Source organism: Cyclopterus lumpus, chromosome 19 (assembly GCF_009769545.1).
Source record: "Cyclopterus lumpus isolate fCycLum1 chromosome 19, fCycLum1.pri, whole genome shotgun sequence".
In the NCBI taxonomy this organism is placed as follows: Eukaryota; Metazoa; Chordata; class Actinopteri; order Perciformes; family Cyclopteridae; genus Cyclopterus; species Cyclopterus lumpus.
This window is the reverse complement of record NC_046984.1, coordinates 61,866-76,859: the sequence shown is the minus strand read 5'-3', so window position 1 is coordinate 76,859 and position 14,994 is coordinate 61,866.

Below are 14,994 nucleotides of genomic sequence, written 5' to 3'. Positions count from 1 at the left end.
ACAGATTACATGTAACCGGGAATCTTCCGGCCTCAATGGTAAAGGGGGCTCGGTGCGTTTTAATATAAGAAAGAGTCTCCTGTTGGGGGGGTGTTTTACGACTTTGCCCTCTCGATGACTGCAAACATATACGCATCTCACGCGAACAAAGACGGGTTTATGCATTTACTGTTTGCTACATTATCGATTATCCATGGGTAAAATGTATGTTTCATTTTTCATAATAAAACTATCTAGGACTAAGGTGTTTTAAAGCGCTGCAGACAGCATAACAGGAGCAGCTATGAACTTTGTGGTAGAGTACCTATCTAGTGTGTTTACTCTAAAATATAATCTGTTTAATGTATGTAACTGATATAATCTGTATTACGATGTCATTCCTTTTTACACTGCTTTATCACAAAGTCTTGTATTAATGTGTACTGAGAGGTCACTGTAAGGTGTCCTTAATTGTCTTGAGCTATATGAGCAGGTGTTGCCAACTAAAGTCCTGAATATAACTTGATATTAAACAATTCTAGAGCTTCTCTCAATAGTTAAAAAGGGGGAGATCGATCCCCCTTAGCCCGAGGCCACTGCTGCCCGTGGAGGGGCAGTAAGAAAGCCCTGCTTGTCTCCTGGACAGTCACGAGTGTCCAAGGTGGAGAGTTGCTGTGAGCAACCAGGTATATATGTCCCCAGAAAGAAGGACCGGGGTCTTCGAATTGAGCTTTCTAGACAGAATATGGACGTCAGATATTGATCTTTCAAATCTCCGCACGTTGTGGCGAAACACTTTGCTCATTAGCTCGAGTCTTACTTATTTACGGGTGTTGCAAACTATTTAGCTGTTACCCCTTTTTAATATTAAAAATGTTAAATAAATACATACTGCATTGCAGTTGAACTAAATCAGTCATTTTCAAGCCTTTTCTGAGCCATCACTTGATCAGTTCCTTGATCGAGACGTCACCTGCCGACTGAGAGGTCTTCACGACGTCGCCATCATCCAGTCCCTGAGGTGAGTTGCGCTATATTCCCACGGCTACACACACTGATATTGACACACTTATTCCCTACCAGGCACGTACACAGATAGACCCCTAGTGGTGCTCAAGCACCTGCCCTTTTGCCCTGGATGAGAAAAGTGCCCCTTCTGCTGGAGCCCAATTTTTTCTTCATTCATCAGTATTTAAGAATAAAAATTACTCTCTCTGTCATCAATTCCCCCCAAATGTGTTTTGATATCTGACGGGGCATTTAGTTGAGCTTTTGTGATAATTTTGCCCCGACATGCTCCGCCAAACGGGTGCAGCCTACTTCTTCTCTGACCTGCAGCATCAGACAAACAGGTGATGACGGTGTTTGTGCAATCCCCCGACGTTGTTTGGTGATAAATTAACCACAACATTAGTGCCGCTGAAAACATTACGTCGCAACTGGTCCAACGTTTTCCTAAAAAAATAAACAAACTGACGTTTGTCATGTTTAACCCTCCTATTACCTTTGGGGTCAATTTGACCCCAATTTCTTGTAATGTTTTCAGCAATTTGACCCCAGGCTTTTTTTCACTGTGTAAAACATAAGAAATATCAACATTTTACACACTTTGGTTTTGGTTGTTTTGGATGATATTGAGGTCACGATAACATACAATTGTATAATCTTCAAAAGGTTTTAGGGCCCTAACCTTACATAATGAAGAGAGAGACTGGCACCAAGGAGGATGCTCTGTGAAGATCCTTTAATTTATCCAGAGTTTTAAGTTTTAAGTTAGAATATTTTTTGATTGCATTTTGTTATACAATATGGCCTTGTTTAGTCTGTTTTTGCCTGTTATTCATTTATTTATTCAATTTGATAATTTGAGTTAGTTTGTTAACAAAAATCAGCAGGCATGGGGTATCCTATCACTGCTATGCTGATGACACACAGCTCTATATGAGGAAAAACCCCACTTCTTCTGCTTTCCACTCTATAGCCACACTCACCACCTGCCTGAAGGACATAGAGGCGTGGATGAAACTCAATTTTCTTCAGCTAAACAGTTCAAAAACAGAAGCCATCCTAGTTGGCACACCACATCAGCGCCGCTCTTCCACCATCACCTGTATCACCTTTTTTGGTCAAAACGTCCCTCTATCTGTCACCAACCTAGGTGTTAAAATGGACCCCAAACTCATTTTTGACACCCACATCAAACACCTCTGCAAGACAGCTTTCTATCACCTCAGGAACAACGCCCAACTCCGTCCAACACTCACCCTGACAGATGCAGAGAAGCTTGTCAACGCCTTTGTCTCATCCAGACTGGATTACTGTAATGCTCTCCTCATCTGAATTTCTAACAGGAACATCCAGAGACTGCAACATATTCAAACCAGCGCTGCCAGGATCCTGTTAAGAGTCCGCAAATACGACCACATTACCCCCGTTCTGAAATCATTACACTGGCTCCCCATCCCACTCAGAATTGAGTATAAGCTCTCCCTCCTTACTCATCAGTGCATTCACGGACATGCCCCCCAATACCTAAAAGAACTACTCACCCTCCAGACCTCCTCTTTCACCCTCCGTTCTGCAACCAAATACACCCTCCAAGTCCCCAGAACCAAGCTCCGCACTATGGGCGATCGGGCCTTTTCCTCTGCAGCTCCGAGGCTGTGGAACACCCTCCCCGACCATCTGAGGGCCCCACAGACTGCAGAGGCTTTTAAACGTGACCTGAAAACTCACCTTTTTAAGAAAGCTTACTGCTAAATATCCTTTATAGGCTCTGGTTTTAAATGTATTATTATTATTAAATAAATATATAAGTTGAAAATATCCTACTGTGTTTTTTATTCATTTATTTATTATTATTATTTTTAATTTCATAAATAATTTTGGCGATGGGACGCTAATTAAAAAACAGATTTCTCTCCGCGGAGGTCATCTGAGGCACGAACGGGGTGACGCGTGACCGCGCAGGGCAGTTGAAGACAGTGCCACCGTGCACGGGCATCCAGGGCAGCGACCCCGGTGTAACCCCCTTTTTATTCCTCCACTGCCGCTGTGCGCGCGCGTCACTCATCAGATCTCCGCTTCCCCCCCCATCTTCTCGGGACGCTCGTGCTCGCTCCTCCACGTCAGACACGGGGGACACCGAGCGGCCCAGGCAAGAGAGAGCCGTATTAGGGTAGCCGTCCGACGAGAGACCGGACATTGGTGCCGGTAAAAATTGGCCGTTATACCTCTGAGGGCCACTAGCCAACCAAGCCGGTATGAGATTTAAGGTCTCAATCTGACTTTATGGGGTCAGATTGAGACTGATCTGATCCCATAAACCGGCTTCCCGTGGACCCGTGCTCTCTATTTTACCGACCAAGTAGTGTACATACCAAGTAGTATGTAGAGAACAATACTGTAGTTATCTGACTACAGGCCAGTTCAAGATATCTCTTACCATCGAGACAGAGAACAAATCTCCTTAATTATTTAAGGAGCTATTACAGGATGGAACTATTTGCCAAATTACGTTATTACAATAAATAAAATAGCCACCTTAAAGAAAGCATTCCATCAAGAGCGTAGGTTTGGTCTCAGCATTGGTAGGGACACTGCCAGCCACCCCCACCCCCCACCATTTATTAAAAAAAAGAAACGTAGTGTGAAACTTGGCACTGATTTAAACATAATTACAGTAATAAAACCTTAGTTTAAATACAAAACAGTATTCTGCACCGAAGAAGAAATTAATAAGAAAAGTTCTGCTCAAATGCCAATATACAGTAACAGTATATTCTATATGCAAAATATATATAAACTTACCAGTTATGTAGTGAAAAAAGACAAAAGAAATTAGAATAAATCTATCATACTTTTTATTCAACAGTGCCTTGCCTCCTGCTGTGTTTTAGCCATTCCACGTCGTAGTTGGGTGTGAACTGGCGTTTTCTCCAATGCATGTTGGTTATGCTTTGACACACAAAGTACCCTTTTCAATGTAGGGCTATAATGCAGCTACAGATACTGACTATATCACTTTGCCTGAAACCGTAACTTCTTGTGCTGAAGTTGCTGCTCTGATGAATTTAAGGTCAGGCTGGTATGGTTCAGTCCTCATGTCCAAGACTTTCAATTCAATTCAGTTTATTTTGTATAGCCCAATATCACAAATATTTGCCTCAGAGGGCTTTACAATCTGTACACATACGACATCCCTGTTCCAGGACCTCACATCGAATCAGGAAAAATTCCCCAAAAATAACCTTTCACAGGGAAAAAAGGGAAGAAAACCTTCAGGAGAGCAACAGAGGAGGATCCCTCTCCCCGGATGGACAGATGAATAGATGTCATGTGTACAGAATGAACAGAGTTACATAAATACATTCAATAAATATGACAGAAGTTACATAAACACATTACATGAATATGACAATGTATGAATGGAACTCCAATCCATGAAACAGAAGGAGGTAGAGAGGAGGGGGGCGAGGCGCATCAGCAGGGCCAACGCGGGAGGCCGGCTCACCAGGCATCAGACACCGCCAGGTCCAATGGACCCTATGAGACGTGAAGTCACAAAGACTCCGGGGAGGAAGCAGAGTTAATAAGGTGCAATCGAGAGATGTAAATTCATCCATAAGGAGAGAGAGAAGAGGAGATAGGTGCTCAGTGTATCCTAAAACATCCCCCAGCAGCCTATAAGCCTATAACAGCATATCAAGGGGCTCGACCAGGGCAAACTTGATTCAGCCCTAACTATAAGCACTATTAAAGAGGAAAGTCTTAAGTCTGTTCTTAAATGAGGTGACTGTGTCTGCCTCCTGGACTGAAAGTGGAAGCTGGTTCCATAAAAGAGGAGCTTGATAACTGACGGCTCTGGCTCCCATCCTACTTTTTAGGACTCTAGGAACCACAAGTAGCCCCGCATTTAGTGAGCGCAGCTCTCTAGTGGGGCAATATGGTACTACAAGGTCCTTAAGATATGATGGTGCATCACCAATCAAGGCTTTGTAGGTGAGGAGAAGAATTTTAAATGTGATTCTTGATTTTACAGGGAGCCAGTGCAGAGCAGCTAATACACGAGTCATGTGATCTCTTTTTAGTTTTTGTGAGTACACGAGCTGCAGCATTCTGGATCAACTGGAGGGATTTAAGAGACTTATTAGAGCAGCCTGATAATAAGGAGTTGCAGTAATCTAGTCTGGAAGTAACAAACACGTGAACCAGCTTTTCTGCATCTTTTTGAGACAAGATATGTCTGATTTCTTTACAACCATGTCACGCCTCTTTTGTGTGTGTGTGTGTGTGTGTGTGTGTGACACACACACACCTTTCAGATGCTGCATCGAAGCATGCGGCGCAGGCATTCTTCGACTGCCTCCGTTTTTACCAAATTTCTAAGTTCAATTTATATGATTCATCAAAATCGAAATACAATATTTCTTTGTAAAATACTGATCATATTGATTCCAGAGTTGATGATTGATAACATTGAACATACATTAAACCAATCAGTATCATAACATTTTTGTTGATAAATCAATATACTTTATTTTTTACAAAACATCCAGTGTTTTGGTAGTGACCGAACTGTTTCGGTTGTGACAACAGTATTTTGTTTGCAAGGTTGGATCATATTTCCCAAACCATATTGCTTAATCTTAAATCATAACATACCTTAGGTTAGGAATATTACAAACATAAATGTGTTGTGGTCAATAGAATACTTTTATTTTTGAAGACATAACAATTGTTCATCCAGAACCATTTAAAATACAAACATTACTTAACAATGGAAAATTACCCAACTGGGTTCAGCAAAAGAGAACAAGAAAATATGTTGTATTGTATGTCAGACACCATCACAAATCCATTCACAAATGTAGTTTTTCACATATTGCGGTGAACACTCTTGGGCTGATCTGGACATGCCTCTGCGTGACTTTTTCTGGTGAGGGATTAAGGTGACAACCTTTTCCACTGTGTACCAGATCTTGTCCTCTTGTCGTGGCCAATAAAAGCGGTTTCGCCCAATGTTGTTCATTACTTTGACCTCAAGGGCACCTGCACACAGATAACGGGTAACATAAAAAGACATTAGGCGAGATATGATAAGTATTGCTTGTATTGGAATCTTATACGACTATGAAATAATGTTTTATTCAAAGGGAATGGGAATATGAAAACGGAAGATGGCCAAGTAGGAATGAATGGAATGGCTTGTCTACAGTCTTGTTGTAGACTTTGTGGGAGATACCTACTGCTTTTCTGAGCAAATTAACAAGTTTGTATTTTCTGAGCAACCTGTCTGAGACAGCTCTTCTGAATGCATCTTTCTCTTTCCTTCCTTAAATATTCTTGGTGTTTTACTAGGTCATCTATCACTCTTTGTCTGCATTCTCTCAGTCTCTCTGCTCCACTTTTTCTAATTCCTTTTGGCATTTTGGTGTCTTATGATTCTTTCTCCCCTCAACAATTTCAGATAGAAATAGCATTATTTACATGTTTACCATTTTAGTCCACACAACACATTTATTTAAAAATGATGGGATTGAACTACTCACCATTCCATTTAGTCACTACCGAAATGATCATGTCACTACCATAACTTTACCATATGTTTCGGTAGTGACTGTTTCGGTAGTGACAATTCTAGCTAACTTTGAGCATAACTAAAGAATGCTAGCAAGTGGATGGTTAGTATACACGTCTTTAAAGAGGTGTACACACATAAAAACATAATACTTTGCATACAAACCCAAAAAGTTGACTTAATTGAAGAAAATATGTGTTTGGTAGTGACAATTCTTAAGGTTACACAATGATTTTCAGACATTGGAACACATTTATATCAAAAGTATGGGATTGAGCTACTTACATTTCAGCCATGAGGGACTTTGATGCAGTGTCACTGCCTGGTCAAAAATGCAGGGGATGGCTAAAAACCAGGCTCAGCCAATGAACAAAAACTCTTGTGTTTCGGTAGTGTAAGATTCGTGTTCAAAGCTCCGGGTCCCGTGGCCGCAGGAAATTCAGGATTCGAGTTAAAGTTTAACAATATTTAATGGCAAAGATAATACTCATGTAGCGTTCACGATCGTGGGGCCAGAAAGGAGGATCTCTCCACAGACGGACTGCAGCTCCCAAGGAGCAACAGACCGGGGCTGTCTCGAGTCTCCAGTCCAGTAGAACCATGTCTCCCCAGAACAAATGCTCGGTCGTTAGTATGGTCATGCAAATTAATTCACACCTAAGGGTTAGTTCCATTGGTCAGTTCAAAGGATGCCGCCGTTCTGTTCGCTAAGCCAACTGATAAGCTAGCGGGGTCAAAGCTCACTCTTCCGGTCAAGGACAGGAAGTTCCCCTTCAGAATAAAACCCTATTATCCTGCCTTCAGAATAAAAGCAACACATTAGGTTTCAATCGGCATCCATTTTAACTATTGTCTAAACAATAAAACATTCATTCATTCTCATGCATCATACAGTTAATCATTACATTTGTCATTAAAACAGAATAATAAAACAGTGATCCTCTCTTATGTTTCATAATACATTCCTCCAGAATATTCCTCATAATATCCCAAATTAATTATCATATCTTTCTTTATGTATTAATTTAAAACATAAACTTCTCTTATCTACATGTGCAAATATATATAAAATCCACTACAACCTAACAGTAGTGACATAAAAACTGAGGACATGACTTTTTAGGTATAGTTTTTTAATTTTAAAATTAAACCCACAATAAATCTAAATCTTACAACTTCTATTTGAACTTAATCATAAAGATCTTTGAAATTACACCATTAAACAAAATAAAAAAATTGCTTTAAGTGTTATTTACAGAAATTTAAATTTAGATGTCAGGGTTAGGGACAGCTACTTCCCAATAGAAAGTACCCTATAAATGATGATTTTGGATATATTTAGCTTATCACTATCTAATTTATGCCTTGGGTTTAAATAAACCATAACATATTCTTAGTAAATATCTATGTCTGAATACTTAATTGTTTTGTTGAATAGTTGTTCTTGTTGTGGGACCGCACTTTGAACCAATTCGCCCATCTACAAAGCACAACAGGGTCAACATTTTAATGCTGAGACCAAACGAAATACTAATATGAGGCTTTATTAACTCTGTCGTATTTAGTAGCTTAACGTGACTACTGACAGATCTCTTTCTGCAAGTTACGATTCACGGTGTTTCTCACTCTGACACTTCGGCCAATTAAATGACAGCATCTTGTCTTGCAGGCTTGAGGGCGCATTGGAAAACGTGGAAATGTATTTTTCACTCTTCTGGGCGACGAACATAATATAGATAATAATACGAATGAGTTTGCAAATATATTGCAAATATATCACGCAATTGTGTCTTTCCCAAAACTTGGTCGTGACTAGTCCCTGGACCATATGCAAACCTACGCCCTTGCATTACATGCATTTAATGCAACAAACTGCATATACAAGCAGTACATGCTTCTTCTGGCATGCTAATGTGTTTGTCTTTTTTGTGTCTAAAGGTTTATATGTATATGTATACGTCACTCCATATAATTAATTGTCATCATTTTTAAGTAAGGGAATGTGCGGACAGGGATTCTAGAATGTATGGTGACATTTGAATGAATATAATGTATATACTTGTTTGTGATTTGTTTGTGAGTTCTATCAATTTTTTAAGTATTACTGGTTTGTCTTGAAACTTTCATGAATTATTATTTTGTTTCTATCTTTTTACCCTTTTTCTTCTTAAGTACTATTGATATCCAATGGGGAGATCTCTTCATATGCCATGTTTTACTTCTCACCCTATGCACTTGATTAGCAAAGGCAACCTTCCACTCGGGTTCCTTGGCTAGCTGCTTTTCTGTTCTGAGAAATGTAGCCTTGACTGTCCTTTTGTTGTTAGGCAGAGAGGCTGGATCTTCTAACCAACAATAATCAAACATTTTACTGGAAAAAATGGAACATGTCTTTTTATATACATGTATATGTACAAATAAACAAATGAAACAAATATCGATAAATCCAGATTACAATCTTGTAAATTCAAAGCACAAGGTGAGATAACCCTGACATAATTAGAAATGCCCTTCTCAGACTTGACAAAGCTCCTCTAGAACTGTCTTTGTATAAACTTTGTATAAAACATCCTTTTTTTGTTTTGATGAAACTTTAATCTCTTTCTGTGATCACCAAAGTATCAATGTGAAACCTTAATTTATCTGGCATAGCTCACTTTTTATATCTCAGGATTTATTGTTGACATTTTTGCATATTAACTGAAATAATGCATAATTGCCAAAGCTTCAAAAGCAAGAAATGCATTTTATTTGACACATGTATATTTCAACCAAATTGCAGAATAATACAGATGGTGACTGCAACATGATAGCTATGTTTATGCACCCTGGCCAAGTTGCTAAGATCCCGTTCTGATGAGCGATCCCTCTTTGTGCATATTATATGAGTGCTATGGGAATCCAAATGCAACAATATTGACACTGTGCAATTAGAGTGGGGTCATTAGGTCTGCTGCTATATTAGAGTATCCTGACACACACACCAACAATCCCAACCTTCCCCACCCCCACACACTCACTCCCCACTCGTCATCTAAATTGGTGAGGGGTGATAAATGGAGGAGGGGGTAGCTAATGAAACAGAAGGGGCACCAGACGAGCAGGGATTTCAAAGCTTGATGCTGGTTGCCTTGACCTCAGCTCATCTCCTCACCCCCTTGGCCACCTTAGGCCACCACATTCAGACCCAGCAAGGCGTTAGGAGAGGTAGATGCTTTTCAAAGGACTTAATTGGATTTTTCTGTAAAAAGAAGAAAAAAACGTGGGGGACCTTGCCTCTCAGCACCTTGCAATGCAGTAGCGCATGCAGTAGCTATCAACTTGTAGAGGATCATGAGGGACCCCTGGATGGCCTCGATTAACCTTACATGAGCTGTGCTAAAAAATAAAACACACTTGAGCACACACGTTCACTGAAATTCAAATAGGTTGTGTTCAGTCACACATTATAGATCTGATTTAATCCCCCACACCAGTTTTGATCATTTTAGTCTCTCATCTCCCATGAACAATTGTCAGTACCAACACACCCAAATATTGATGTACAAATTAAAAAATAACATTGGATTTGATCAGTGTAATATCTGTGTGGGTGGGAACAATATAGTTTCTTATATCGCTTCAGTTCTTGTAGGTGTACTTTTCAGCCCACTCCTGTATAGATTTGAGCCAGTTGGGTTGCTGGTATTGTTACCTGTTGCCCAGAAACATCAGTTCCATAAATATTATGTGGATGATGACAATTCAAATTTCAGTTTGTTTTAAAATAGTGTGTACCAAAATAATAAAGAGAATTGGTAGAGCCTGTCAATACCAATAAAGAGAAACATAAGACCATTGCACCAGCTCTTAACCAGTGTACATCATCAGAAAAGATGGTGACACAGGGCCACATACAGATTGCCTGCCATACAGAATTTACACACTACAGGCTATTTAATTTGATGTTAGTCGATTTTTTTGCATGAGCAAGGCCTATCAAAGTCACATCACTTCCCCACTGACAGTGTAAACTGTTTTGGTGTCCTGTTTTTTTTAGACTTTTGCTTTGTTCCCAGTCAAGGCTTATCGTTTGTGTAAACAGCATGAAGGAAGTTGAGTTCACAGTGGAAATGGGGAGAATATGGGAGAAAGAATGAAGGCATGAATTAATGCAGACCAGGACAGAGGCAGGAGTTATAATTGTCTGTTGTTGTCTTGCACAGGGACTGACAGCATGTCTCTTTATGTGCCTGCTCAAAGGTCCTGTATGTGTGTGTGTATTTTACATGGCCGCTAACAAGTCTCGGATCACTGGCTATGAAAAGAGCGGCTGGTAACCGTTGTGTCTCTGTTGGTGGAACTGTGCCCTCTTATTGGCTGGCTGCAGTTGTGCTGTCGCTACAGGCAGGAGGAGTTATTTTGGATTAGCAAATGAGGCCATGTTGGCTGTTGGGTAATCTTTGTGACCAGTTACTGGGCCCTAACTGTATAATGGAGCTGAGAATGTGGCTTCTGTTGTGTACATGTGCCTCCATCCACCAACTTGATATTCAGCAGGTTTTTTTTGTGGTATGTTTAATAATGTTTTCCATACTTTTGAGCAATTGTATACACTAAGGTAAAACAGTTTGATTAGTTGGTGATGTACTGACATAATAATGCCTTTTTGATCTAAATTGACCGACCAACTACTGTTAACGGTACGATTTTGCAAGTTTTTATGATTTTAATTGAGAGAAAATAGCTTAAATATTTCAGGCTTGCTGGAAAACCATGTAACCAGATTCAAAGATATTAATCCCTTCATTGTATGCCTCTCTAGGCTGATTATTCTACAAAAAAAAACATTAATATTGAACCAATTAGAGTACTTCACCAATTTAGTATTGCACCCCCTGAAGCAAAAACAGATATATCATCTTTATTTATTGTATTCATTGTGCTTTATGTCTAACGTTTAGCTGTGTAGTGCAGCAACTGTGACAACAGGTTCTAGAGCCCACAGTCAGAGTGCAGTTACTGAGGTTTGGCTAGGTTTAAAAAAAAGAGTTATTATGCCATATGGCATAATAACTTTTTTCTATGGTAACAGAGACATCAAATTATGTTCTTTTGACTTAATACGTAGTTACTGTGTTTTGACTTCGTACTGAAGCGTACTTGATGTTATCGTATGAGCATGTTACCATTTGATACATTTGAGATCGTTATCAGCCCTGATAGAGCCCTGACCCCCGAGGGGACTCGGGATCAATGGAGGGACTGCTAGCCAGGATCTCGCTGAGACTGAAATAACTCAACTGAAATAATGTCAAACTGCTCTTTCAGTATGGCATGGCTGTTTTTTTAGCAGCTTAGATTTGACTATAGATACAGGTATACATATATTTGATGCCTTATGTAAAAGTCAACACTTTGATTAGAATCCCGCAATGTTTACTCAACAAATATTGGGAACTGACAGCTTGAGAGTTTTGATGATACCAACCAAGAACTCTAGGACCTGTGGACCACTTCATGAGAACCCTAGCCCTAACTCCAACCACTAATCAACTAGGAAAACAAGATAGTGCTGGTAAAGGAAATAAGAGTATTCTTTCAGCTCAGCTTCAGTACAAAACTGGACAAAAAGACATTTCCAGTATTGATGGAGAGGGAGTTCTGTTTCGACCACTCAGTTATGGGAAGTAGAAAAGAATGGCCTGAAACTGTGGTTGGGGAAAGCGTTCCCAACCTCTGCCCTCCTGTCTTAATCCTGCAGGTAACACCTACTAATGCTACAGCCATGAAACTTGCTTGCCATCCCAGTTCAACAGTTCAAATCCGTGGTAATCTCCAGCCAACAATCCCAGAGTGGGCAGGTGCAAACACAGTGCTCCTGTTTGTTGGCGATGCTTGGTTTTTGCTTGGATGTTTTCAAAGTGTTTGCAATGTCTCTGTCTCTATTTCAATAGTGCATTGTCAGACAGTGAAGTCAGTTTTGGTAAACATACTCAAAGCGGTGTCCTCAATAACCATAAGAAAGCACAGTCATTGACTGTAAATGGTTCTTTATAAAGAGAATATAAAGTTATAATAGTCCAAGGAACAATTAGGCTGTGTGTGTGTTCATTGTGGACGAGTGAGCAGTGTCTATATGGGTGTGTCCATTAGGTAAGCGCAGCATATGTCACAGCTCAGTCAGATGGGCTTTTGTCTTAGTGGGATTACATTCCCTACAGCTAGCATTCACAGGGGAACACACTGACACACATATACATACCTACAAACCCAAACATATCACAAGGAAAAGATAAATAAAGCTGTCCTTCATGCTTAACCTCTTTACAAGATGGGATTATTTCCACTGTGGAGACGTGGTGTGTCGGATGGAATTTTTCAATTTTCAATTAAATTCAATTCAGTTTATTTTGTATAGCCCAATATCACAAATTACAAATTTGCTTTGCTTTACAATCTGTACACATACGACATCCCTGTCCCAGGACCTCACATCGGATCAGAAAAATTCCCAAAAAATATTTCAAGTGACTTGGATGTGCTGTATAGTTGTATGGTGCTGTATAGTTGTGTCAAAAACAAAGCAGAATAAGTACCTTCAATCTGTTGTCATCCAATGCTTAGAAAATGTTTTTGTTGTTATCTTAATTTCCTGTTAAATACCAAAAAGGAAAGAGAATCTTTGTCAATTTGTTTGTGGCACATTTGTTACATTGATTCTACACAATGGACTTCATTAACAACAAATTTAAGAAGAAACTTAGGAAGATGTTGGTGAATAATGTCCAATATTCTTTGCAGACAGCATCTGTACGTTCCAGAAATTGCACAACAAAAGCTTTAAAACCATGTCAGTGGAAAGTAGAACAAATGATCTGCCAAGCAGTACATGATAATCAGGTTAAATATTACAATGAATGACCCACACTACAATCTGAAAATATGGAAGAGGTTAAAATGATCACAAAACATCTGAACATAAATGTTGCTAATTTTTAATAAAGAGTTCAAGTAAAAGGAAATTCACACTCCTCTTCTCTCTCACCTCTCTCGCTGTATACCCTGGTGTATATTTGGATGGCTTTTCTCCCATCAACTTTGACCAATTGTCTTCAACAGTTTCTACTTCTAAACCGTCTATCTGTCTCTTGGACCCCATCCCGACGAGGCTGCTTAAAGACGTTTTGCCTTTAATTGGCACCTCTCGATTAGGATATTATCAATATGTCTTTGCTAACAGGCCATGTACCACATTCCTTCAAAGTAGCTGTCATTAAACCTCTCCTGAAGAAGCCCAACTCTTAATCCAGAGGTGTTGGCTAACTACAGACCGATCTCTAACCTTCCCTTCCTCTCTAAGATCCTTGAGAAAGTGGTTGCAGATCAGTTGTGTGACTTTTCACATCATAATAGTTTATTTAAGGAGTTTCCGTCAGGATTTACACCACAGCACAGAGACAGCACTGGTGAAAATTACAAATTACCTCCTAATCATATAAAGGACTCATCTCTGTACTTGTTTTGTTAGACCTTAGTGCTGCGTTCGACACCTTTGACCATGACATCCTATTACAGAGACTGGATCAGTCGATTGGTTTAAATCCTATTTATCAGATCGATCTCAATTTGTATTTGTAAACAATGAAGCCTCGATGACCACCAACGTTAATCATGGAGTTCCACAAGGTTCTGTGCTTGGACCAATTTTATTTACCTTATATATGCTTCCTTTGAGCAATATTATCAGGAAACTCTGAATAAACTTTGATTGTTATGCAGATGATACTCAATTATATCTATCGATCAAAGAAGAAAAGACCAACCAGCTCGCTAAACTTCAAGCATGTCTTAAAGACATTAAAACATGGATGACCTGCAACTTCCTGATGTTAAACTCAGACAAAGTTATTTTACTCAGCCCAGAACACCTGCAGTAGCTAACAAATTAGGTTTCATGTGTGACCACAGCTCTGTAAAGTACAGAATCAGGAGTCATGTGATCTCTTTTCTTAGTTTTTGTGAGTACACGAGCTGCAGCATTCTGGATTAACTGGAGGGATTTAAGAGACTTATTAGAGCAGCCTGATGATAAGGAATTGCAGTAATCTAGTCTAGGAGTAACAACACCTTTTTAAGACAAGATGTGCCTGATTTTTGAAATGTTATGTAGATTCAAAAATGCAGTCCTTGAGATTTGCTTCACGTGGGAGTTAAAGGACAAGTCCCGATCAAAGATAACGCTGAGATTCTTCAGTGGTGTTGGATGCCAGGGCAATGCCATCTACAGAAACCACATCATCAGATAATTGATCTCTGAGGTGTTTTCCTTCTCTTTTACCCATTTCCTATCAAGAGCCAATGAGATGAAAGCCCCAGAGGCCGGCTAAAGGTCATGGGCATCAGTCTCTAACTACTTGCTGCTTTCAGGACTAAGTCGGGGGGCATATTGTGAT